At 38.3% G+C, this 27,936-nt stretch overlaps 1 long non-coding RNA gene across 1 annotated transcript; it reads right to left on the bottom strand.

Moving 5' to 3' along the window:
• Positions 1 to 13: 13 nt before the first annotated feature.
• LOC121514683 lies at positions 14 to 27,936 on the bottom strand. Its single transcript, XR_005992321.1, has 4 exons — positions 27,655 to 27,936; positions 20,987 to 21,070; positions 13,166 to 13,300; positions 14 to 122 (listed from the first exon to the last, which is right to left on the bottom strand). It is a non-coding gene; the product is annotated as an uncharacterized LOC121514683 (long non-coding RNA).

Raw genomic sequence — 27,936 nt, 5'->3', positions numbered from 1 at the left:
CAGCATCTCGTGACTGGAAGGCAGATGAGCTGATGGTGTTGAGTTAGATTGATGCATCCTCTTCGTCTGACAGTTCTGAATCATGGCTCTAGCCGCACACACCACCAGCAGCTCTGGAATGTCTGATAAAATGATATTAATTCCACACATTAATGAGATTAATGAATCAGTGCAACTCAAAGTAGAGAAACCAGCTTTTCTTTTTGTCTGGCCCTGAAATAATAATACAAAGGTAATTATAGTGCATCCATCAATCTGCTGCCGGACAGTCTAATTATCTGGGCATTTCTGAAGTGCTCTCACTTCTCTGCACCCATTTGTATTGTGTGATATGTTATTTTTTCATTAATGGAGAGCTCATCTGTGGCTCCACCAGCATGTAACAGTGACTGCCTGTCAGCAGCTGCAAGAGCTATGATGGAGAGTTGAGGGTGTGAAGATTGAGAGATCCAAAATTTCCATGATGGATGAAGATGTCATACTGCTAAGAGGTACACATCATCGGCTCATCGTGCATCTTGACAAAGTGCTCTTATCCTCCAAAAGGAATAATGAGGATGCTGACAGCACATCCACTATAATCAATGGCTTCCAAATGAATAATCAACCCTACTAATTGAAGAAAGAATTTTTTTCTAGGATTCAGACCCTAAATAATAACCTAACATAGCCTTATCCTGACACTGGCTTACAGCAATGACATAGTTATGTCTGCTAACAATGCTGCACATCAGGTAGCATTTTATTATTTTTCATATTACTATGTATTTTATTGTGCTGAGTTGTATCACTGGTAGCTCATATGTCTTTTTCCAACAACTGGCTGAATCAACTGAATCCCAGACTTACAAAGATACATGAGCCATAATGAAAGAATTGCACTCAGTGAGAAGACTCCTAATGGAAATGATGCTCATTCAGGCCCAAAAATTCCTGTCAGACCCTACCTGAGTCCATGCATGATCTCCCTGAGCCCCTCCTTTAACTGTATTCATGGGCCAAAACCCAAGTTGGCTTTTATGATCAGAGTTTTAAGCTTCAGACCAGTCATGAGGAGGGAGGAGCAGACGGGCTGCAAAAGCACACGAACAGCAGGGCTGGAGAGGGAGGCCATGGAGGCCAACAGTTCCACGATGAGTCAGGTGCAGTGTCTGCCCATGCCCATTCACTCAGGCCTGGGTCAGTACTCAACAAGCTCCAACCCAGGGATAACCTGGGAGTAACATTGTTTAAGTGGCGGCACTGTATGAAGACTAGAGGATATAAGCAGAGCACGTACTGACCTCCACACACACTCCTTGTCAATCTTTCCTCTGTCTTTGGATTATAAGTGAGTTGGAGCAGTTGAAGGACTTTTAAACTGGTTGCTGGAGTTGGGAGTGCATGTTTGAAACCTAGGTGGCAATGTCGACCTTTTATAAAAAAATATTCCATTTACCATTTAAACCTTGTTTTATTCATTCTAACCAGTCTTAATATTTGCTGTGTTCTTTTATCATTACTGAATTTATTTTACCAGGCCACACTTCTTCTCCCCAACTGTCCCTTACTGCACTATTTCACTGTGTGCTCGCGAAGTGGAGCAGGCTGACACTGACACCTTTTAACAGCTTTTCTCCCACATTTACTCAAATACATCCAGTTAAAGAAAACACTGATGTAATGTTTAGTAAATATACTGCTTGGATTATAGTTTTTGTCTCAACCCAGTTTCAGTCCGCAAGCCATATCAGGCCAATCTGGTGCTTGGGCAGAAAATCTTACCTCTAATTTAGGCTTTGTACATGCAAGCCCTTCCAGGTAGTCACAGCGTTATACTTCCTACCCTACTTCATGTCCCCTCACAGACCCACCAACACAGCTATGTAAATGTGAAGTAAGACTCTGTGTCAAGTGGGAACCTCCCTTCACAGATGTGTTTGATAAGTCTCACAACACCTTGGGGAACTGGGGGTGAGCCTCCCCTCTCCATGCCCGCCATCACTGCTCACGATACTAAGAAGAAGACCATCTTTATGTTGCATTCTCTGCTACATGGCAATCACAGCCCAAACAACATCACAGCCATCAACAGACCCAGACTCCATACATAGTGAAAATGCTGATAACGACCTACTCTAGCCAATGACCCCTGATGTTTTCAGTGCACAAAAGAAAACTGTTCCTGATGCCAAGATTACACATGAAAAGGAACTGCAAAGACAACACAAGAGAAAGAGTGAGGAATTATGAAAAAAGACGAGCAAGCTAAAAAAGTTGTCAAATTGTTTTCGAGCTAAAAAAAAAAAAAAGAAAAGGGTAGTTATTCATATCTATAATTTTTAAAATCTTATTTTCATTATAATACTTTGCATGTTTTTTTAAGTTTGGGCATAAATGCTCGGCACATACAAAAATCCGGCTTTAAACCTGCCATTGTCTTTGTACAAGCAGCTGTATAAACCTTTAGAAAAACTCAGTCTTTCTCAAACAAACTCTTCAGCTCCATCATCTGGACTGTAATGGATTTTCAAAACAATAATAATTACGTGTGCTGACCGGAGCGGAACAAGGTTTGGCTCAGCCTACCCTCCATCCCGACTAATTGTGAATCATAGAAAAAGCCACTTCCTGGAGCTTCCTCACTAATGGTTACAGACAATTGACATTTCAGAGCAAATAAAGTGTCCTCCAGCTGTCTAAGTAACTGTTTCAAGTCACCTCCTTGTTTTTTTCCCAAAATAACAGAGACCCAGAACCCATGCTTATGAGATTGTCACACAAAGACTCAAACTGTTAACCTACAGTTTATATCTGTTTCTCCTGATGACTATGTTCCTCTTCACCTGAACACACCACTACATAGAGTGGGTTTGTTTCTTTTTTCTGCCTACTGTTTAAGAAGGATGGAGATGTCCTGAGTTTCCATTAGCTCAAAAATGGATCCAAAAATGCTTTTAAAAGCCTTTACACATTGAGTAAGCTACAAATCATTTGACAGACAATGTTATGATGTGTCTCCTGTCTCTGTGAAGGGACTGGCTCGAGGGCAGAGTCACCCCGTCTGATAAACACTCCCTTAGCTCTCCATAGTCATAGCCTTAGGGGGAGTGAACGGGGAAATGTACAAGCTGTGCTTGGGTTACAGCTGTAGAGCCAACCACAGACAGGTTAATGGTCATATCATAGAGTTACTTCTCTTTAATTTCAATAAAGTCATTAAAATTTGAGACAAGTCATTCTGCTCGCTTCAAGTGTCTTGTAAATGGCTCATAAATGTCCATTTCTTTTTATAAACACTGGGGTCAGTTACTTATCATGGCTGGCAGAGGTACACTTACTTTAAAGTGGTTATCGTCTTTGTTTTTGCATTGAGGCAGCACAGCTGACAGTAAAGTAAACAAAAGAAGAGCATAAAATAAGATACAGACCTCATCCTGTCAATGTCAAAGAGACCCGTACATGTACACAACTACACAACATAATATGTTTCAAGTCACATCTTTGGACCTTAGTCCCACTTCCTTTAAAGCATAAATGGTCAACAATGCATGCAGATTCCACTGAGCTGTGTGAAACTAAAGCAAAATCACAGGTCATAATCTCAGACCCTTCAAAAAAAAGAAAAAAAGAAAGTAAAAAAAGGTTTCTGTACACGTGTTTTTGATTGAAACCCTTATAAAGAGCAGAGAACAGTGTCAGGGCTTGCAATAATACACATTAAAACAAAAGAATAAAAATTAGCTGCCACTTGCATATTAAAGATACCAACTGTAAAATAACTATATTAAAAAACCCATACACATACCACCAAATGAAGAAAACCAAACAGGCCTAGCTTCCAAACTGAGGATCTGCTTTAAATTACTAGACTGGGACTGCTGTTGATGTTAAAGTCCACTTAGAAAGAAGTATACTCAGGTGAAAGTTAAGACTCTTAAGCTCAAACTGAAGTTAGAAATATAATCCATTTAATATAGTAACAAGCTGTATTTAACCATGGTGCCTTTTGGAGGACACAAAGGACTGCTGGAGTCCAGAGAGAGGCAGCTGGCTCAGATTATCTGCAACCTCTGTTCATTTATTGTCGAAATGACCTCAAAATAACAAAGGTGTCTTCTGCACAACAGGTGCAAAAGAAATAAGCTAAACAGCAAATACAAGTTTTGTGGGTTGGTCACATGGCAGTATGTGTAGCCCATATATTAGTCCTTGAGTCCTTTTTGCTGCAGCCAGGGTTTGAATTTTAAACATGGTCCTTTGCATCCTGCCATCCTGGCTCTCTTGACTGTCTCTCATACAATATCATTAAACATTGCCTTCAGGTGAAAAGGGGACTCTTTAATGCAATTCAGAGTTCTAAATTAAAGTCCAAATGTTTATTTTGCATATTTTATTTTAACATCATATGCTAATGTTCCAAATGTCTAAAGTATGAATGGCTTACATGAGCATTAATTATATAAGAATAAAAGCATAGGTATACCACTAAACTATCAAAAATGAGTGATCTGTTACAGTAGCATACCACCTAATGCTGGCCTCTACCAACTATCAAATAAATTCACTTTCAAAAGTTTAAAACACAACTTTCGTAAACGTGACAAATCAGAAAAGGTTCATATGAAAGCCACCTAAGCTTTGTCTGTACTGTGACATGAAAGTTGCTCCCTTTCTTGTGACACGGACAATCCTTCTCATCCAAGACTACAGCATCTTTAAGTTGAGTTATTTGCCGCAGTGTCTGATAGATCACCTCCTCAGTCTGACTTGTGTGGTTTGAGGCAATTTCATTTTCCGTTCCCTCTCAAAAGTTATCTAAATGGATTGTACAATAATCCGTTGTGCCCTCAAACCACACAGAAAATAATTATTCTGTGTTCAAATGTTTGACAGGAAAAATTAGTAACAATCACCAGGAGAGCAAGTGTTTTTCTTTTTCCTTCTTCCCTCCCTCTCTGGGTGCCTGCAGGAGAAAAGGTTGTGTACAAGGCTAGTATTGATTCTGAAACCATTTGACAAAGAATAAATAAGACGGGAGAGCAGGGAGGCCTTAGCCATGAGCTTTTTGATCAATCAACATGTCACAGCTGGAACTAAATTCAATTCTTATTTATCAAAATCCCCTGCTTGGTTAGAATGCTATGCAACGATGCTTTGCACAGCCCTAAATAGTCATTGGAGCCAAAAGCATCACTGTCATTGGCATAGATTTCATGACGGAAATACTTTGCTGTTAAATCTTTATCATGTGAAGACAATATAGTCATTTGAAATGCACGAGGAGCATTGAATTTTGTATTCATTCAATAAATTACCACTGTCAGGGAACATGCAAACCTATACTGGCTGGAATTATAAGCTATATGAAGAAAGACGAGATGTTGATGTTAAAAGGTTGAACATACAATCACATTCATGTCCACAGATGAGCAGTTATTACTTTCTGATCCATCACATAACCAGTAATTTCTAACAACCTTCATGTATGTTTATAAAACATAGATCAGAGGTCAGGACTCAACCAGTGATTTCACAACAATACAGTCTGATGAAGGCTGAACATCCACAGCACCTTTACTAAAACACCCTGATTAAGAAATCAATTTTCTGTCATCCACGCATGAGGTCAGACAGAGACTGACTTGACTTGTGTTATTATTGAAGGAAAATGGAAAAGAAGTCACGTTTTCACTGTTCAACAAATCCACCCACTTATCCGCCTTTTCTCCTCCACTATCCCTTCATACACCTCAGCTCAGCCTATGATACTCCTGTTGCCAGTGGCACTGTAATATTTCTTAAGTTCAGGGCCAGCGAGTAACTGGGGTTAAAAAAAGGGATGAAACAGACTTGGACAGGTCGGCCATATATCACAAGGTTAACACAGACAAACACATCTGTGGGCAATTTGAGCTCAGAAGTATCTGAAGCAACTGGGCAACAATAGCAATATAGACCACAGGGAAGACCAAACTAAACAGTTAAGTTCAATTTTATTCACAACTGGAACTTCAGATAGTAAGCCTACAACATAATGCTTATTTTAAGTTCTAACACTTGCTTATATATAACTTAGTATATAACTTGCTCATAGAAATATAACTTGCTTATGTGAAATACACCACAGTCAAAATAATGTAAATCATATTGATGCAAATGTTTTCCGACAACAGTTTACTGCAATGGACATTGGGTAATATCTTAACTTTACACACACATACATTTGAGAGTAGTATCACATCGTTGTCAGAATAAACTATTGAAATCATAACTATATGCGACCCAACTTCTTCTGGCTTTACACCTCAATAGTTATGGCAAGGTATAGTCTTGTACTGACTTTTTACAGACTAAAGTAAAGCATGATGGTCAATCATTTCAGTTTAAAAACACCTTATTATTCAAAAGTCTAAATGTACTACCAGAGAATGAAGGGTGTAACAGAACAAAAGGTCACAGTTCGGTTCATACATTGATCTTTGGGTAACAGTCTGTTACGAGTTTGGTTCATCAGTAGAAAAACAGTATTAAGTCCCAAATGTAGAGTTTTAGGTTTCCCTAGTTTATCCATTTTTTAACTTACATTAGTGCAGCTTATAGTTTGTTCCATCTAGTGTTATTTGAACTATTTGTGATAGCTGGTAACCAATGATGTATTATACATGAGACAAAAAAGAGGAAAATAAAAAAAATGCAAAATAACATGCAACACAGAAAGGTATACCCAAATACCTGCTGATTTGAAATAATGAAAACAAATACATTGTAATATGCAAATAAAATCTGTGCATTTTGGAGAAATGTTTCATATTCATTAATGATGAAGTGTGCTGGACACCATTGTTGGTAAACAGCTAGTGCAGTGGTTGCTTGTACAAAATCCTGACTCATGTTCTTCAGTGAAGGGCTACAAACAAGCTAAGATGGGATTTAACAGAGCAGACCACTTCAACACAAACCTGTAGTTGGTGTGATCTAGTTCTACAGGCCCGAACATAGTCTTTAAAATGTACAAGGACTGGTAATGTCTTCAACCCTTTCCGCTTTCACACCAGGAGGCTTTTTAAAAACAGCACAGAATGAATAAAAATACTTTTACATGCCTACAGAGAACCTTTATCACCCAAGAAAGACTTAATAATGTGTTCCTTTGTACCTCACTGTTCTTTTACAGATTGAACTTTATTAGGCCAAGGTGTGCACAGGCCATACTGCAATGAGTAGGGATGCAGAATTTTATCTGCATGATATCAGTATTGGCAGATAGTAGCTTATAAAGTTAAATATCGTTATTGGCCAATATGAAAAAAAATTCTGCCGATATTTACAACCCATATATCAGATGTACATATCAGCAGTATAAATCATATATCAATCTTAAATATTGGCAATAGTTCGAATGTACCATCAGGTATAGGTGGTTGCCCAGGGCATGGAGGACCATCGTGAGCACAAGGCATTTTGAATGAAGCATAAAACAATTACATGACTGTTTACTCTCCTGCTCCTCTCAGATCCACTTGGCACAGCCTCTCTTAGTGTGCACTGAAGACCCTTTGTGTTTTTTGATTGACATTAGGGCTGGGCGATATCTTGAGATTTTGATCTATATCGAGTTTTTTACAGTTATATCGATATAATTAGTTTTACGTTAAAATACTTAAACACGAGTCGCCATTTCGCCCACTTCTCTTGACTCTGTATTGCTCTTTGTCCTTCCCTGCCTCCCTTGCGCTCCGAAACTTCACGAAACTCAAGGACCCACCCCCTCCCCCTCTCATCACAACAGCACAGACAACATGGAGACTGCTAACAAAACGAGTGTAGTCGAAGAGTTAGTCGGTAAGAAGAAAAATAGTGGCTCTATCATTTGGAAATGGTTTTGTTTTAAGACATCAGATAATCAGCAAATTAATGTTTTTTGTAGAGAGTGCCAAAAACAAGTCACAACTAAAGACTCGAGCATGAAGAATCTCTATCATCATTTGCAGCAGCGGCACAGGGTGCAGTATGAAGAGTGTGGACCAATTTGTGAACCAAAGGCAGGAAGAGGCATAAAGCATAATGATACACGGATTTATATGTGATTTAACACATTCAAACACATGTCAGTACCTCACTTACCGTCTGTGTACCCATAGCAACATGTCATAGTCTGTGCTGATTTATTCGTATCGTGTAAAGAACGACATGCTGGACAGCTCACTGCCTTGCTGACTGCTCACAACACCCCTGTGCAAAAGCAGAAGCCCCAAGACAGCATAAATTAGGTGTTTTTTCATTGATTATGTGGGAAAAAAAGACCAGCGGAAGGAGCTGAATTTCCGGTTTCGTCTTCTTCTACGCCTCTCCCTCTTCTTCCTGGTCGCCGTTTGTTTGTGACAACAGCGCCCCTAACGGGCAGAGTTTGTAGGTGTTAAGACAGTTTGGTCCGTTTGAGACAAGAGCAATGTGAATGTGAGCCAAACCAAAGGAAAGTGCAACAATGTTGCAATGAGCCCTATGAAAGAAAAGGTAAAAAGTAGAGAGAGATCTCAAAAGCTGTTGTAATGGGAACATTGTAACCTGCCACAGAGCATCCTTGAAGCCTGATTCTGTTGACAGGCTGGTATTGCTAGCACAGTGAGGTGTTAAGCAGCGGGGCCTGGCCTGCCGAAGTTTTTGTTCTCACATATTTCCTGTTTTGTGAGCTTTTGTGAGGCATATTTGTTACATTGTCCATGTCAGTTTACTTTATTAAAACAAAATATTTGAATGTTCAGGACTCAGGGGCTGTTCACAAGAGAAAGCACTTTTAATAGAAAGAACTACCAGAGAAAAGATACTTTGTCAGATGTAGTAAATGTTATTTGTGTTTTGTAATGTCTCTTTTTACATTTTGCTTATTTGCACAGCTATATGTATTTTGTTTTGCAGAGAAGAAATTTACTTTATATAACTACTTATTACTTTACTTACTTTAGTTTACTTATAACTTTAATAACTTACTTTATTTCTTGATTTAATTTAATTCTTTATTACTTTATATAGAGGTAGTTTCTATTCATGTAATTAATGTACATGTCAACCTATGCAATTGGTTCAATAAAAGACAGTATTCAGTTCATGTGGATTTGCCTCAAAACTGAATCTGTTTTTATTCCTTCTTCACAGACAAATATACAGAGATATATATCGAATATGAAGATATAGCTGAAATGTATCGAGATGCACATTTTGGTCCATATAGCCCAGCCCTAATTGACATGCACACATTTTAGCTGAAACTGTCAGTATTGGTATCAGTTTCAGCTAAAATGAGTTTGAATATGTACACATACCGAATATCGACAAAATTAAATCAGTACCGAGCAAAAACCTTTGTTTACATATTTTTGCACATTTTAATCCTCCTCATACATGTAACCTCACATCATTTTTCTGTTTTGTTTTAGATATGATGGTAAATTAACAAACATAGAGCAAAAGAGGGGTGTAGTTCTGTATGATTATTGTCTATTGTCCAAACAGAACAAAGGGACTAACAAGGAAAGTACGTAAAGCAGAGGGGGAAAGCTCTAAGACATCCTAAACACAATCAGGAAAAAAGGTTTAGATTTCAAATCTGCTGTTCAGTGCCCGTGTATAACAGAGCAGTTTCTATAGATGGTGTTACTTGAACATGCAATATCCTAACTATACCATATTATGTGATAAGAAGGCCATAACTCTATGGCGACAGATTGAGCCAGAGGCAGAGGAAGAAAGAAATATTAAGTTGATATTTAAGATTAAATTTTAAGTACAGAAATATTTGTCTTGAAAATTGGTTTTGCTAATATCGCCTCTTAGTTGTGTGAATTGAAAATCGTTTCAGGGAAGGTTCTCCAATGTAATTCCTGTTTTATAACAGAGGAAATAATGAATGAGGGTTCATTCCTAAACGTGAGAATAATAAATCTAAAATGCTTATGACAATTAACAGTGTAAGATGCAATAAGGGCCGGGTGTTTTGACAGCTTAGATTTGGATTAAACCTGCCTTAATGGGATCATTTTTCTCACAAAGGTACTCCTTCAAACCAGAACAATCAATTATTATGAATTATACATGCAATGAATTAAGTGTCTAATGTCATTAATATGTCTCATTAGTTTGCATTGAGTGCAGGATATTTTTCCCTGTGTGACTCCTCCATCAAAGGAGCATGGGGGGGCAGGAGATTGTGGGGGAGTAGGCTGGCTGGGTGAGAATAATAGTATTTGCACTGAGCAAAGGCACCACTGAGTCAATGTCAAATAGAGTGTTTGTAATGTCCCTCTTTCTGTTGGTCGAAAACATGAGCTTTATTCATTTCAAATATTTTCAGTGATGCATTAGTGTCAGGATGTGTCAGCTCCATTTCTCAGGGACGAGCAGAAGCCTGACAGCCCAGGCGGATGTGTAAATACAACAGAAAACACTTAACTATGAGATCATCTGAGCTGGGTTATTAATCTTGCTTTTTAAGGGCCTATGTGGGCCTGCTTCCATCTATGTTCCTCCAAGACTGTGTTGCTAAATTCTGAACCATATCCATAAGAAAAGTCTCCATTAAGGAGATGGATGTATCTTGGGTATGGCTGGAAAACAAAAGAAGCACACAAGTGCTGATTGGTTGCCTTATGGGTTAAAGGAATAAATACAATGGGTGCCTTTGTTTGGATGGGACACTACACAGGGTATAATGGCTGCTGCTGTTATCCACACAGCTCACTAGCTGATGAGTGAGTCCTTGCTGTGAAAGACCAGGACGTTAAATCTACAATAGGACTCAAAGGAGCCACAGTTTTTAATTATTGGTTTAAGATAAGTGTTCATATTGTAAATCTTCCTCTCTCACAGGAGAAGCCAGCCTCACAGTTACACACTTTCACACTTGTGGAGAACATGTTATTGTATGGTATTTGTATTCAAGGTCATGTTCCCCAGGCGGAGTTTCTCTCTATCCCATTTATTCAAAGCACATCCCAAACATCTAAAACAGCCACTAAGCATGGATTTCAATGCATAAAACACTGATACCTTACATAAAAAATGAATCACAGTGGCAAACATTGTAGACTGTCTCAAAAAGACAATCTGTAGTTGTTTTATTCTAAATTTATTCATAGCTACTCACTGAGGTCATTCCCTGCAATTCTAGCTCAAGCCTCAAAATGTATCACGAGTACTTAATCACAACTTACTTCTTGGCAAACGACCCATGTATCATCTCTGGTGGTGCTGAATCCAGGGTTGATGACATGTCAGCATTTGGAGGTTACAAATGCTAAACCACAGGCCAGTGAGGCAATGTCTCTTAACAATTAGTGATCCTTGTCCACGGAAAGTAAATACCCTCTTCCTGAATCCCAGGAGACTCAGAATGCAGTCACAAATGCACGCAGCCAGAAATACAACCATAAAAAGACTTTCTGACATTCCTTTAATGCATTGATTTCTAATTCTAATCTATCAGGCTGTAAAAGGCAAAGGCAAGGTGGTCAAGCCTAGGACATTAGGCTACTTATATGGAGACAAGGCAAACTTGGAATTGTTGAATTCAATCCAGGTATACTTCAATTAATTAGAACTAAATAAATAATGTGCAAGGAGCCTATTTGGAGGTTTTATTCTCAAGACATAAAGTCATTAATTATCAGGGTCAATGTGAAGGAGGGAGATAACGGCGGGCTAGCCTGCATGGAAAATAGGTAGAAATCTAAATGTCAATAAAATTAGCAAACATGACCATCTAATATTAAAAGAGAGTCAAAAAAACTTGCTTTGCTATTTTTCTAACATCAGATATAGCACACTGAAACACATAAGACTACAACATTCCAGTGAAATTAGTCTTCCTTGTTTTTGAGCGTCCAGGGAGGCAGGTGAAGTCTGCCCTTATTACCAATGTCAGAGATTCGATTAAGCACGAGGAAGGCAAATGATCCCAATGAACTAATGATTAATCCGGCAGGTCTATTTACTAATGTACCAGAATGCATTAGAGGCATAAGTTAATGGGGACAGGACATCAATTCAAATACAAATGAACCACATTTGCATTGGATGCTTATTGACTGGTGTAACAAAACGAATTACAAAAGGTAATCTACTTATAAACCTTTGAGATGGATGAAACATGATTCCCAGCATATCTACAATCCAACTTGGATCCAGCCTTGCCTCCGGAAATGACAGCATCAATACAAACTGATTGACTGGTTCGTTGTCAAAATAAAACATCCGTTCAAATTAAAAGGTAGGCTGGAAATAATTAACCTGATTTCCACTGAGTGCGTAGAGACAATAGCTCACACTGACAAGAGAAGACAACCTGTGCTATTTCCTCTGTAAAGTTCTACATGTGACCCTAAGCCAGCTTGGATTCACTGATTCAGTATACTAAAAGTCAACCATTTTTGTGTGCACTGCAGAGTTGACTAACTTTCATCAGCCCTAATAGAGGCGGAAATGTTCCCACACTTGTCTCTGCTAGGTGAAGAAGAGCAGTGTGGGGGATCATCAGACCTGCTAGAGGCGACAGTGATATGGCACTCCTGAAAGGGCCCCAGCCAAGTCTACGGCCATCCCAAGAGGGAAGTAAAAAAATAAATAAAAAATAAAAAACACTCCCCCTGCTTTGTGGATAAAAGGCCCAGACTTAATCCTCGCTTTGTTCTTGTACATAGATGAACATGAAAGCCCACTTCTGTGGATTGCTTCTGTCTGGGCCCTTGGGCACAGCACTGGACCCAGAGCACAGTCTTATCAATAATGCTGCGCTCTTAACTACAGGCTTAAACTGGTGGAAAATATTCCACAATTTGACGGAAATCTATCCATCCCCTCTTCCCAGCGGTAATGACACTTTTGCTAGCTTGTCTAATACCATCTAGTAAGTGATTTTTGTAAGGGGAGGAGGGGGGGTTTAAAAAGAGAAAAGCAGCAGTTCTATTTGATGTTTCGATCTGGGATTGATCTCAGAGGAAAGACTCACATTCTGAAAGTGGGATTATTGGCTTCACTGGCTCTCCTCAGATGTCAAAGATCTTTGAACAGCCTTGTAAAGTGCACTACTTCCAGGCTGCTGCTGAACTGCTTATGAACTCATCAAAAGAGCACCTGTCTCCATATTAATGAGGCACCATGCACTCGACAAGGGTCCTCTTCCCACACATACCTGTCCCCTTGAGAACCCCAACACTTTTCCTGGAAACCGCAGAATAAAGGTGCTTCTCATTCTTGAGCTGGTGTCTCCTCACATTCACAATCTGAAGCAAACAAGCAGGATCTTCTGAGGGAACTTAATGCAACACTGCAATTAGAAAGAGCACAAACCACGATCAGACACACAGCAGTGTGGATATGAAATTTGAAAATATATGTTACAATTTTGTCATGTATTAAATGTTTAAGACTGTGTAAGACTGTGAGGATGCTACAGATTGCTGACCATGCAACTGAAAGTAAGAGTGGAAATTGCAGGGTATCTCTCAACACCATACGATACAATACAACACAAGGTGCACATTAAAAACAATACTAGTCTGCTGTAGGTCATCTATCACAATAAAATCATACACATTAATAAATATGTTTAACTGAAGAACATAAAATGCAGCAAAAAGAGAAAATGCAGTTAATGTATTTAATGATTGCAATTCAGTGCAAGTTTCACTTCACATGCTGCTTTATTTTCTAAGTTTTTGTAAAGCATTAAACCGTGCTGATGCCTTCTTTATCTTGCTTTTAACTTCTTCTTTGGCTAAATAACTTCATAAGTTTCCCAAATTCATATTTAAAGCCCCACCATGTGGTGTCATGAAGTAGTGACAAAGTGAGTGAGATTGATAAGGAAGTCTGTTTATGAGCATAGTATTTTTTTAAAACTAAAATAAACTTGGAAACATTTAATTTGTACACTGCTTATCCCATTAGGGGTTGCGGGGGGATGGAGCCTATCCCAGCTGTCACTGAATAAGAGGCGTAGCACACCCGGAACTGGTTGCCAGTTAACTGCAGGGCTGAAGTATATAGAGAAAAAAACAGGCACTCAAACTCCGCACAGAAAGGCCCTGACTGGGAAGTGAACCAGCAACCTTCTTTGCAGTGAGGCAACAGCGCAAACCGGTCTTATATTACACTTGTCAGGATGACCATATATTGCTGCATCTGTATTTTATCCAAGACCTAATTCACAGCTTCACAGATTCCTCACAGTATTCAACCAAACTCTGTTTCCCTGTTGGCAGCAGATAAATCCTGTGGCAATTTCCAAAAAACACAACATGCCTTTTTAAACTTTTCCTTTAGGTAATGCTGTCTGAAACAAATCTAGGGCTTGTGAAAGAGTGTGTTTTGTAGTGTGAGGGGGTAGTGCCATGGATGAACTGTAATTGATAATGTAAAGGCAGATGGGGGTCTCCAGGGAGACAGAAAGAATCCAAGCAGATGGCCAAATTGCTGCTTATTTATGTGGAGCAGAGGGCTCAGCCCCCTCACCCGCATGGTATGATGGATCATTATAGCTCTCTGTGCATAAACACCAATATGCTTTTAAATCTGGATGACAACGCTGAAGAAAGCCAACAAGCAAAAGTGCCATATTTTAAAGCTGGTGTCAGGGGCATTGAAGGGTGTCAGGGGAGGTCTGGTTATGGTAAACAACATGATACAATGAATCTAATTAAACACCATGGCTAACAACCTCCCTCACAATATAAGAGGTGTGTTATATCTGCACTGAATTAGGATGTATTAACAGATTTACTAGTTAAGGATCTGATAGTTTTTAGTGGAGGACTAGTGCATACAGAGGGTTCTTTCTTCAGCTGTAGACATCCAGATGAGGAGGAGTCAAGCTTACGTGTGCACACATACACACACTTGTGTTGGTGGCCAGTGTGTTTTGATGACACACACTGTCATTATGGTCGATCAGCTGTTCTTTTCACAGACACAGACAGATTGGTTAATATGGTTGAGGCCCCTTTGATCCCACCCAGTCCCTGGGTTAACTCTATTAATGTCACCATGGACAACCTATTTCATATTTACTAAGCCTGTTTCATCTCCCCATGCAGTAATTGGTCTCCTAATGTGAGAGTGCTGATGTGAAGGCGATCCATTGGACTGAAATTACAGAGCATTCGCTCCCTTCTTCTCATAAAGACACTTCAATACTAACCAGCTTTTCACTGCCAGGGATTGTAGCTCTAAGCAACACTTCTATATCATTTGTACATAGCTGTCTATCTGTGGTATATAAAGCTGCAATAATGAAAGAAAAATGATTGTCAGTGAAAACCCTCAATCAAAACCAATGATAACAAATGGTGCCTACTTCTTTTTGTTGCAACCAAGAACGTAGACGCAACACTGGCTTAATACATATCAGACAGATACTGTGTGACAAAAATAATGGCCATATTTGATAATATGTTTTATTGCTTTTATGTTTTAAATTCTGATCTGATCAGATTTCTAAGGAAGAGACTGTAAAGTCATCCAAATTTATATTTTCCACTAATTCAGGGTATGTACATAATATCTGGTATTAAATTCAATACTATAACATATAATACATATAGATAAGCTATAATATAATATAATATAATATAATATAATATAATATAATATAGATAATACAAGACATTTGTCAACTTATTTTAAGACCCCATTAGCTCTTCAATGTCTAACCAGTTACACTGTTACACATGTTTTTCTGCAGATTGCTGGATAAAAGTGTGACAACATAGTCAAGAAAATGCAGACAGTATTTGTTGTTGTAGTATGCAAAAAGTCTTTTTGAGATGCTAGCGGTGCTAACATTAACAGACTCTGTGCTAGTACAGTACCAGGCAAAAGCTGCTTATTTGTAGAATCAGCCTTAGCTTTATCTCAAACACCTTCTCTTCTAACTACTTTTCAGAAAAATGGCATTTACTCATCATTTACATGCACACACCACTCAATCACAGACGTAGCTTTCTAGCTAGCAAAGGCAGAAAACCCTGATGCCTTTTATGACAACTATAAAAACTGAAAACAATTAAAATTTAAGTCCTGGGGTGCAGATGTTGGCTTTGGCTCCTTTCCCACATGTCTCTCCCCCACTCTCTTATCCCTGTCTCTGACTCCATCCACTATCCTCCTCTCTAAATAAAGGCACTAAAAGCCCAAAAACATATCTTTTGAAAATGAAAGACATTACTGTCTTTAAATTAAGGCTATTCAACACTTTTTAAAAGGCTAAATTTTTGCTAAATTGATTCATCAATTTTTAATACTTTTTAAGACCCTGCAGACAACCAATAATTATCCACACAATATGCTTTAAATTATTCAATCTGTATTCTAGTCATAAGGTTTAAAAGACACTACAGACTTTTAACCAAAAGCTGCCATGTGCAAAATAGAGAACATTGTACATGGTTACATTTTAGTACAAATACACATGAAAGACAGTGTAATATTAAGTCATAACAAACATGGAATTACCCACTATTGGTTGTTTTGGACTCATTTCTTAATGCCGTAGTATCAAAACAGAAACCATTACACTGCGTTCCAAATTATTATGTAAATGAATTTTAGTGTCATAAAAATTCAACTCTTTGGATTACTAAACTCAATCTCTGACACCTGTGATAATTAGTTTGCCAGATGAGCCCAATTAAAGGAAAACTAAGAGGGACGTTCCACATTATTAAGCAGGCCATAGGTTTCAAGCATCATGGGGAGAGAGCTGGTAGGCCCCTTTAGGGTCCCTGAAGGTGTGAAAATGACCTCAGCAAAGTATATAGAGTTTCTGACTGACCAATTTCTTCTGTGGTACAAAAAGAAGAGCAGTGCCCTCTGTAGCAAAATTATCTTCATGCATGACAATGCACCAACTCCTGCTGCAAAGAATACCTCTGTGTCACTGGCTGCTACGGGCATAAAAGGAGAGAAACTCATGGTGTAGCTCCGATCCTCCCCTGACCTCAACCCTATTAAGAACCTTTGGAGCATCCTCAAGAAAAAGATCTATGAGGGTGGGAAGCAGTTCACATCAAAACAGCAGCTTGGACTCTTGGATTCTTGGATGCAAGATTTTGAAGGTTATATCAAAGAAGGGCTCCTACGTTAACATGGAACTTGGCCTTTTAAGATGTTTTTGATTGAAATAGCTTTTGATTTCAGTAAATATGACCTCCTAATACTGCAAATTGAAACAAATGACCATTTTTAATTCATTACACCAATAAAATATTTTGAAACTCTGTTGTGCATAATAATGTGGAACTGTGCATTTTGAGTTTTTTACTCTTTAAAAAATAGTTATCATTGGGAGGTTTGTTCAATAAAATTTGAATTGTTTTCTAACGGTTGATGACTTGAAAATTGACTGTCATTTGCATTGCTGTTGTTTTTTATTAAACTCATTGAGTGCCAGCCCTTTTATAAAATGGAAAGTGGCTTGTGCCAGCATTTTTGGTCATTTTGAGTCATCTTTCAAGACCTACAGAATATTTTGTACTATGACTTTGAAAACACAGAGTAGCTCAATTGAAAGAACAAACTCTCTATTTCATCACGGAAAAAAAGCATTTGTTTGCACCTTGTTCCATTCTTGATTTATCTTAAGTTGAATAGAGGCTAGTTTCACCAAAAAGACCACTTTTTTTCTAGAAAGCTGAGAAAAATGCATTTTTGTGAAAGAGAGTCTGTCAAGCAAAACAGTGATTTGAATGTTATAATTTTGCCTTCAATGACAAAAAAGACATCTAAAAACTGTATTGCAAATGTTATTTTATTATAAAATAAATAACAATGCTTCCAGTCACTGTCATGCCATTCACACTCTGGAACTGGACGGCCCCCACGGGACCCCCCCATACGCCACACCCTCTCCTGCTTGCATGTCCCCTGGCACTACCTGTAAATTATAGAAGTAATATAATATAAAATATGTTTTATATATATAATATATAATCTATAATATTGAATTTTTTTGTTCTTACCTCTTTTTCTGCCAATAGACGGTGTTGTAGAACTGTATGGGGCTTGCTCTTCTCTCAAGTCTGCATCTGAAATCACAGAGCAGGAACGCATGAGTGATGGTTTCATTCGATAAATTTGGCTGAATAATCTGTGGGTTTCTGACGTTAACTTACCTCCATCGCTCTGGGATGGAGAACAAGATCCGCTCCGCTCACTCGGCAGCCATTCCTCAGAGTCTGGGTCAGAAAAGTCCATCTCTGAAGTGTTGTCACTGTATGCATCCAGCTGGCGAGCGGCTGCCTTTTTCCTCCGACCTACGGGGGAGACCTTGCGGCATCCTTTAGCCTCTTGGCTGGCATAGGCAGATGAATGAACTCGCCGATCCCTGGATTCGCTGTTGTTAAGTTCAGTGTTGGTTTCAGTGAGTAAGCGATTTCTCAGGCAAAAGTTTAAAGTTTCTTCCAGCATCTATTTTAGAACTTTTAGCTTAGATTACCTCCGATCGCTCTGCTTTTTGACCCCAGGGTCTCCACCTCTTAACTCTGTGGCTTTGATCTACCAACTCTTCTGTATTCCGACCATAGACATCCGACTATGGATCCCAGAAGCCGCAAAATTACTCACAGGGAGCATGAGAGCGCCCCCTTGTGCCAGCCGCTGAAAAAACACTTTGACGTATATATATGTCAATGGCACTCAATGGGTTAATATTAAAGGTCTAAATATTTAATAGGTGCTGTATTTCTATTATGCATTTAAATGTCACTGTATACTTTTTAATGGCTACATAAAAAACATTTATCAAGAGGAAATTGTCTTTAACTGAGAGGCTCTTAAAGGCAAACAAAAGTGGAAACAGGAATGATATCATTACTACAGTAAAAACATTTGATGATACATCCATTTTGGGGGAAAACTGCCCACAGTTCAGGAACCTAAATGTGTCATTAAGAAGGGAATGTATAACTCCTCCGTGGGCCTCAGATATTTTGCCTTCCAGAGTAACACCAGCGAATATTAATATTTGCTTTTCATTTCAAGTAGCAGTGGTACTCTGTTCAGGTTGGGTCAAAGAGGGAGGAAAACCAGTGTGTGGTGAATGTGGCCTTTAGACAGGATGACCTGATTAGTCAGCAAACGGAAGTTCACTGTAATCGAGGATATATATTTAACCAAAGATGAAATGAAAATAAATGTGCATAAAGGGCTCCCACTGTGAGACCTCATTAGATCAATGTGTGAGGTAAAGCCCTCCTTTTCCTGTGAGACAATGACTGGCAGAAGATGTACTGGTCAACCTGTCTCAGGAGTTTCCACTTGGTATGGGATTTTACAGTAATTTCAGTACCTGAGTATTTACACAACCTTATGAACAAATACTTGAATCATTGCAAACTATTTTTTACTGTATGAAATCAAATATGTTCCACACGGATCTGCCTGAGTCTGCTACTGCTTATCAATACTTCAAATTTAAATTCTAAGACATAAAAACAGATGAATATGTAGCTGTAGGAAATCAATTGTACCTTAACCGTATAATATAAAGAAAACATCAATATGGTGCTTGGTAATATGAATAAAACGTTCCAAACTTTTACAGCCATAGCTGCCAACTCCTCCAAATATGCTGCTCTTTGAAAAGATAGCTAACAGTGACTTATGACTACATAGAGTCTATCCACAAGTCTGCAGTAACAGTCACTTTGTCAACACGAATTAAAATGAATTAACACTCATTTTTGCTGCTCTTCTGGTGGCTTTGAGCCTTAGCTCGACAGACACTATCAGCTCGCTGAAGCATTCTTCTTCCACAAAACGTAATGTGGGCATAAAAAAAAAACAAAACTTATGCTCCAGTTTTGGCAAATCCCTAATATTAGATAACACAGAGTGGCCTTAAAATGAATTCTAATGTGGAAATAAAATTTAACGCTTAGAGAAACAATCGAACAATTGTAAAACAATCTGATAAAACCTAAGCTGATGTTAAATCAAGAATTTATAGAATTTATCCATAGTAAATTTAAACAATTCACACTTTGTTCAAAAAATATGGTTGCATATGATAAAAAAAAGCATCACTGTTTTCAGAATCACACAGGATACTTCTGCCTCATAAGATATGTACCATACACCATAGCAACTACCTTAGGCATACTTTTCATTGCAATAAGAAATTGCTGCAACTAATGTTAATAAATCAGTTAAAGATAATAAATAGTACCATTTAGGTGGCGCTTGACACATGATTCTTCTCAACAGAATGTGCAGGACCACATACACAAGAAACAAATAGGACCAGTTTAAAATATTGGGCAATTTTCTGTCAATCAAAATTCAGTCTTTAACCCCTTGAGCAGTTAATCCCAGAGGAGCACCAATTTTTTTTGACAAACAGGAAGTGGGTGACTTTAAGAAGGGTTGTTTCAGATTGAGAATGGTGCCCACTTACTCCTCACTTCAAAGAAAAATGTACAACTCTGCTAAAACAGTGTCGGTCCCTGCACTCAATTTTGGTAATAACTTGCTTTGAGAGAAAGAAAGAATCTGGAAGCAATTTGTGTTATTGCAGCCAAGTTTTGTTTTTCCTTCAACAGAAGTTATTCTAACTATTGACCTTTACACTATTTGAATGGCATTTCCAAGCATTCTGGGATACCATTGCTCCTCTCTTTTTAATTCTATGAGTCAGTGTTATTTCAGGCCATGTCTCCAGGGTAAAGCACTTAAACTATTACTGTATGCTCTCTATTTTAGCTCACTATTTGAACAGTGGACCATTCAGACATTTCTGTACTGTTGTTGGCAACACACACTAAAAAATCTGTCCCCAAGAAATTACAGTTAAGAGGATTTTCATTTCAAGAAGCATAACTATCCTTGTCATACCAGTAAAAAATGGCCTTAACTTTTTTACTGCACATCAAAAGTTTAAACAGCTTTAACAAATAACAAAACCATAAAATACCAAAACAGAATTTATTTGTTATCAACCCTCTGTGATGCACTTTACCTGGTGACTTCTCTCCTTTAACACTGCTGCTCCCTTGTGGTGCATCCAGATATGAAAGGCTGCTTTCACGAAGTGCAGATGTCCCTGGTCATCAAATAACAACAGAAAAGAGATGGACTGAGGTCATTTCTGTTTCAAGAGTTAATGATCAAATATTGATTAAAATCAAATATATATATCAAATACATCCATTCATACAAAAAAGCAAAACTGTTGCCAGGTTTTCTTCAGCAAAACAAAACAGAGTAAACTCTACAGTTTTATCTTATCACTGGAAAGTATCGCCTAGTCATTCAAGTAGGATTTTTGCCCCTTGGAAATGCTCTTCACATGCCAATTAGAGCAGCAGTTAAGGGTTTACTTGATGGTAAATGTTAATTTATATGGTGATGGCTGTATTTAGGATATCTGATTACTGAAAGCCGACTCCAAACTGCCCCATCACTCTGGTCCTTAAGCCTCATCTCAGTCATATCCTCGTCCTGCTTCTCCATCGCCCTCATCCCAGCACCCGTCCCTTACCAAAGCAATCAGGTAAATCCCACATTAACTCCAGGGAAACAGCCCATTAATATTTCACTTGTTTCCAAGCCTGTTTGTGCCATACATCAATGCCCAGCAACTCCTTTCAAAGCCATACATTAGAACTATTTTCAAAATACTTCATTGTCAGCCTGTGGCAGCCTCATTACTTATTAAGATAAGAGAAAAGATGTGCAGGAGCAGTTGGTGGCTCAGCTTGCTTTTAAAGCTGCTTTCTACTGTTTCTTCCTCCTCTGCATGCCTCCTACACCACCTCCTACTACTCCTCTCTACTCTTTTGTGAGCTAACATTGTCAGCAAACCTTAAGGAAGTTGTTTAGCTGAAAATAAAGTGGGATGTGAGTTTAGGAGAGGTAAGAAAAACATCACGCTTTAGAGTACTGAATACGTTTATCCAGAACAGAATGTGTAAGAGTGTCAGCTGTTGGATCCATAGGTAGAAGGAAGAAAATTACATTAATAATTTTAGTGCAGTTAGCAAAGTATTTGACTACGTAAACCACTGATCATCAACTGGCGGCCAGAGGGCCATATCAGGCCCCTCAAACCTTCCTGTCTGGCCCCCAGAAGATCATTAAATTCAGAAAAGGAGGAAAAGAAGATGTTGTGGTTTCAAGGGTACTGTTTGGCTTCAAATGTCTGCAGCTGTTAAACCCACCCCAAAATGAATATAATAACATTTAATATTGAAAAAGTTTTAGAATGATTAAACATTTGATCTATTTTTAGAGAAATTCACTTGTCAATAAGTATTTTCTTAAAATATACAGTGCTTAACAAATTTATTAGACCACCACCCAAAGTAAGGTTTATGCCACAGCTGCCCTAAACTAACAGCATTGGTAATGACCCAAGTCATTTTTTATGTTTCTGCAATGGTTAATACACCAACATGTAGAAGCTCTTTAAATCAAATGATATTTTCAACGCTAGAATATAATTATTATTGTTATCCATGAATTTTCAATTTACTGATATACAAAAAAACTGAAAAAATAGTAAAGCAGATTATTATTTCTTGATTGATATGTCAAAATATAGTTGTTTACTTGCATTCCTGAACAGAAAAATGAGTTTTAGTGCTTGAATGTTATGCTTGATTCATTTCTGACTTCTCAGAGAAGCCCAGTGAGCTGGCCCAAATTTGGGTATAAAAAGGTGAATTCAGTTTGAAATTCCTCATTCCTGCTCAAAATGGTAAAATGTGGAGAGCTCACTGAGAGCACTTCATGATGCTGGATGGTCTCTGAGACAAATATGACAGGTGGTCTAATAAATTTGTTAAGCACTGTATTTCAAAAAACAGGTTAAGACTAGTGGAAATGTTGCAAAAATGGCCAGACAAAGATGTGAAAAGAGGTTAGATAGCAGCAAAATGGGTTGTGGGGTGGCACAAAGGGACAAAAATTGGCTGGAATAGTGGTGAAAAGAGGTTAACTGTGGCATAAATTGGTAAGAAGGGGCAGTAAAGTACCAAAATGGGTTAAAAGTGGCAAAAAAATGGTGCAAACACAGTAATGACAAGGGTTTGGAAAGTGGCAAAATAGATGAAAAGTGGCCAAAATAGTTGAAAATTAGCAATAATGGATACAAAAGTGGCACATAGCGGATAAAACATGAAGGAAAAGTTGTAAAAGGGGATTAAAGAATTCCAAAATTGGGCTGGAGAGGCAAGAAGGGGCAAAAAGTACAAAAAATGCACTAAAAGCGGCAAAAATATAGGCTAGCAAAAATAGCCTGGCAACGTAGTGAAAAAGACACACATGGGCTATAATAGGCAGGCAAGTGGCTAAAAGTGGTTATTAGTGGTAAAATGGGCAAAAAGTGGCAAAACATGGCCAAAATAAAGTAGTGAAAAGGACTTAAAAAGTGTCAGAAGTGGGTTAATATTGGTGCTAAATCACAATTGGGGAGGTCCATTCTGTGGGATTCAAAAGAAAATACTAATACTAAGACAATATGTTAACCAGCCAAAAATATTAATTTATTTTTTGTTTGTTTAAAAGTCCGCCCCGCAGAGTCTCTTTCAAAACAAAATCTGGCCCTCGTGCATATTTACTTGATGACCACTGATGAAAACACTGTGTGAAGCTGTTTTATAATGAAGCATCAAGTATTGTCATATATGAAAAATATTTCATATAAATGATGGAATAAAATAGAGCAATATAAAAACTAGCAGTGTTTCCCACATGTAGACAATACTTGGATGGCCCAGGTAAATCTACACTCATCTGAGTACACTTGCAGAGCATTTTGTCTTGTTTTACATTTGTACATACAGTAATCACCACATGCACAGGCAAGAGACGTCCCCTAGCACGGTTATGTTGAAGATGTTTTCTTACACCTGGAGTGAAATCAAAACTCTTAAACTGTGTCAAATAGAAAACAAGCAGTACACATTGGTGGAGATGGAAAAAGTAGTTACATGACTATTGTCATCAAGTCAGTAAGTAAAAGCATTGATCTATAAATCTGCTCAAGTAAAAAGTATTCAATTTAATGTTTACTTTAAATACTGAGCACTGAGTAGCTACTGAGGAGTTGTACAGTAAAATATGATCTTTCCTTATTTGGAAACAACTGCAATATTGCCAGTGTTGATTAAACTCATATAGAGTTAAATAGAACACTTTAGAAGTGTATTTATTGGTCTACACTACATATAGTTAAAATACACTTTTTACGTTATGACAGGGCTTCAGTATCATAAAATTCTGTGGCAAGGTGGGTCTTATCTGAAAAGAACTACGCTGAGAGTCAACCTCATAGCATGGCCATGAATACCGATGAAGAATATGCTCTATGCATCCTTTGGAGGCACCCAAAGTCACAGTTGTGAACTCCAGCTCAGTGGGTAACATCACTCATGGTGCAAATGTGTCTCACATCAAAAAACAACAATTCACCAGAAACATTTGAACTAACACTGGTGGATCAGCACTGTCAAATAATTTCAACGCTGAAGACCATTTAACTCAGGATGTATTTAAAATTATAGTTTGTGAGTTAAAAACAACTTCAATATGTTTAACCCTGATGTGATGTGGAATCTTTTTTTTTTTTTTTTTTTAATCATTTTTTTCTCGTTATTTCTCTGAAGGCATCAGAAGCATGTCTTCATCAACATATCTTGCTATCAGTCTGTTTAGTGCTTCCTTAGTGACACACGGTGCAGCTGGTGATGATTTAAGTCTTGGTTGTTTGATGGAGCAGCTCCTCCTTGGTCTGCTATGCTAACGTGAGCTTCACCTGGGTTACTGGTGTTTGTAGCGTCCGGCTCTCTGAAAACTAACTTAGCTGAATAGGTTGTTGAACTCAGTACTTCGTGAGGTTGGAGGTACTGTTCACGGCTGCTGAAACGTTTACTTCCCTGTTCATTTTCGTCCTTTATCCCAAGGAGGGAAAAGTAATGCTCTTATTTCCAAGACAGAGAGCTTATGCTCCAGTGCTCAACCATGGTGTGTGCATGCGTTTCAGTGCCTGTGTTTGTGAGTGTCTGTGCAGCCGCTCTGTTCTTTCTCCCAAGATGCTGCTGTGCTTACACTCCTGTCACGTCCGCCGAACCGGATGTTTACTAACCTTCATTATCGAGTTGTCGGCTGTAAAAGTAACGAGTAACGAGTGATTTAAATTCTCTGTAATTGTAACACTGTTAGTGATTTTAACAAGAAACGTGTTACACTGCTAGTTACCATAAAAAGTAACAGAGTTACTGTAATGCATTACTGCATTTTAATGGCTTATTGGATGTGGGTCTGTTATTTGTGATGTGTACAACATGTGTCCATCTTGTTAGTAAAAATGTAAGTTTTTCCGTGTTCTGTCTTGTGGGCTGTGAGATGCCTGCCTATTACCTGCCTTAGGACAATGGATGACATTTAGCCTTTGTGCTATTTCGGGTGTATTTACATTAACGTGTATTGCAGATATGTTGATTAATGTGAAACCTCCTAATTCAATAAACTTGAAAAATAAATTAATAAATAAACATCCCTCCTGTAAATGCACCAATTTTGTTGCGGTATCTCATGTCAAAAGTGAAGCTTTATATGCTGTTTTCAACATTCTTCTAGCTTCCTGCTACTATTATTATCCTACTTCTGCACTGTGAGGATGTGATACACCACACTGATACCATGATAGTTATTAAACACTTTGGTTATGATAGCAACTCACCTGCACCGAATATTTAATATGAAAAGGGGAGTGATGTTATTTGTACATGACTATAGAACATCAAAAGGGATGAAACAAAATAATCAAACCTTCAAAATTAGTCAGGACAGAATGGCCATCCTTACTGCCCAAGTAAAATGCCATTGGGGAAAAAAAAAGTGCAGTTGAGGAGAAGTTTGGGCAAACATGGTCCTCAGCTGTGTAAGATAGCTTTTACGACTGCTATCCTTGTCAAAAGTGAACAAGCACTCCCAAAATTGCAAGAAAAATGGTAATAATTCAGTATTTTGGGTCAGTTTTCCAATCACTTTCCAATAAAAACACTGAATGTTGGATTATTCTAATAGTTTTCTAAGCAATGGCGACCCATCATCAACTATGGCATCAAACAGGCCAGATAACATTTTCAAGCATAAGCCAAAACATATTGTTTGGTGTTATTTCTGAGGAAACATTTTGTCAACAGTATTAGCAAGACAGGGAAAATTTTCAAGATCAGGAAATACTAATAAATTTTAAATTTATCTTAAGCCATTATTTGTGTGTAAAGCTCCAAGGGCTAGGGTAAAAGGCAAGTAGTAATGTCACTTTCGGCATACTGGGAGGAATGAACTGCCATCCTGGAGGAGCGACACCAGAGGAGATATTGCTGTGGTATTACCTCATCCTGGCTGACAAAACATTAAATTGCCATGAAGGGTGTTCACAAACTTTGACAAAAGGGGAAAGAAGAGATCTGAGAGAAAGATGCAAGAAAGATATAATCTTACTTTATAATCCGTCTTTACTGTCATTCCTCCAGCATGATAACATACCTTGGCAACTATTGGAAAAAGTTGCCAGTGTTTCATGACAGGTCTACCCATTAGAACTCTTGAAAGTAAGGGTATTTTAAGTCAGCAATACAAATCCTGTATACAGCCTAATACATTATTAATTAAGAAAACTACAGTCTTTTTGACCTGAGATGTTGAGGCAACTGTATTTCATCTCTAACACCCAGAACAACAGAGGTAATGAATGGAAACCATGGAAAGGAAATTATCCAGGTGACACATAAAGCTAAAGGAGGTCACCGCTGGGTTAGGCAGAAACAGTGTCTGCCATTCATTTCTTATGTGTCACAAACCCAGCCTCAGCTCCAGTGGAAAGTTTGAATAAAAATATGCTACACCTGGAGAGTAAACTTACATCATGTTATCTGGCAACAGCAATGCGCATGACTGCAAACTCAACAATGAACCCAAAGTTTGCTCTGTTTGTGAAAATTAACCTTTACCTTTTAAAAAGAGCCTGTCTATCAAATCACTAGAGAGCAACCTCAACTGTATACCACTTCTAACATTTCAGAAGATATGACTTGTCATAACTAAACAAGCACAGGTGGATGTAATAAGACCAATTATTGCTCTTTTCCACAATGTTCTTCCAGAGAGCCATGTCATTCAGCTAGCAAGTAAAATATCATGACCCTGGACCTGGAAGACCTCAGTTAAATTCAGCTATTATGCTGTTAATGTGATTAATTACACCTGTGCTTCTCCTGTTATGACATGTCAAGATGTCTCCTTTAATAACAGCAGTGCAGTGACCATGGCCTGAGTTACTGTGGCCTCACACAGATGATTTGACTGAATGAACAAGCTCTAAATACATCAGCACTGGTACAGAAAAAGTGGAGAGCTGCAGCTACAACAGCTAATGCCACCTTTCAATGCACAGCACAACTGTAGTGTGCTGTAAAATAGATTTTTAAAAATCTTAAGCATAGTGCTATGCGCAATTAGCTTGCATGAATTAAATACTGCGTCATTTTCAAAGCATGTTGAGCAAATTGGTGATAAACATCTAGCCTGTCCATCAAAGGAGCTGAATATAACTTTCATTAACTCACAGGCAGGACAGTACAGCAGGTGGTGTGGTTGAGTTAGCTAGCTACTTACGTAGCATCTTTCTGCTTGAAAACTCATTTTTCTTCATGACAGCCACGTCCACTAAGAAGCCTAGCTGCTGAAGTTTTTCAGGACTTATATCCGCTTTGTTGTACTTGAAAAGCGCTTTCTTCACTTATTGCTGTTGTTGCTCCTCTGGGTTAACAGGCGTCGGAGTCTCAAAACCGTAAGCTAGTTAACGTCTTTCACAGGTTCTCAAACTGACAGTGACCTGCAGTGGAGGAGAGAGAGGTGGAGGCCTTCGTGTTTAAGGTCACACCAATAACCTGAAAA

The sequence above is a fragment of the Cheilinus undulatus genome, linkage group 1 (assembly GCF_018320785.1).
Source record: "Cheilinus undulatus linkage group 1, ASM1832078v1, whole genome shotgun sequence".
Classification (NCBI taxonomy): Eukaryota; Metazoa; Chordata; class Actinopteri; order Labriformes; family Labridae; genus Cheilinus; species Cheilinus undulatus.
Note: the sequence above shows the minus strand (reverse complement) of the source record. Positions and strands in the feature narration are given on the sequence as shown.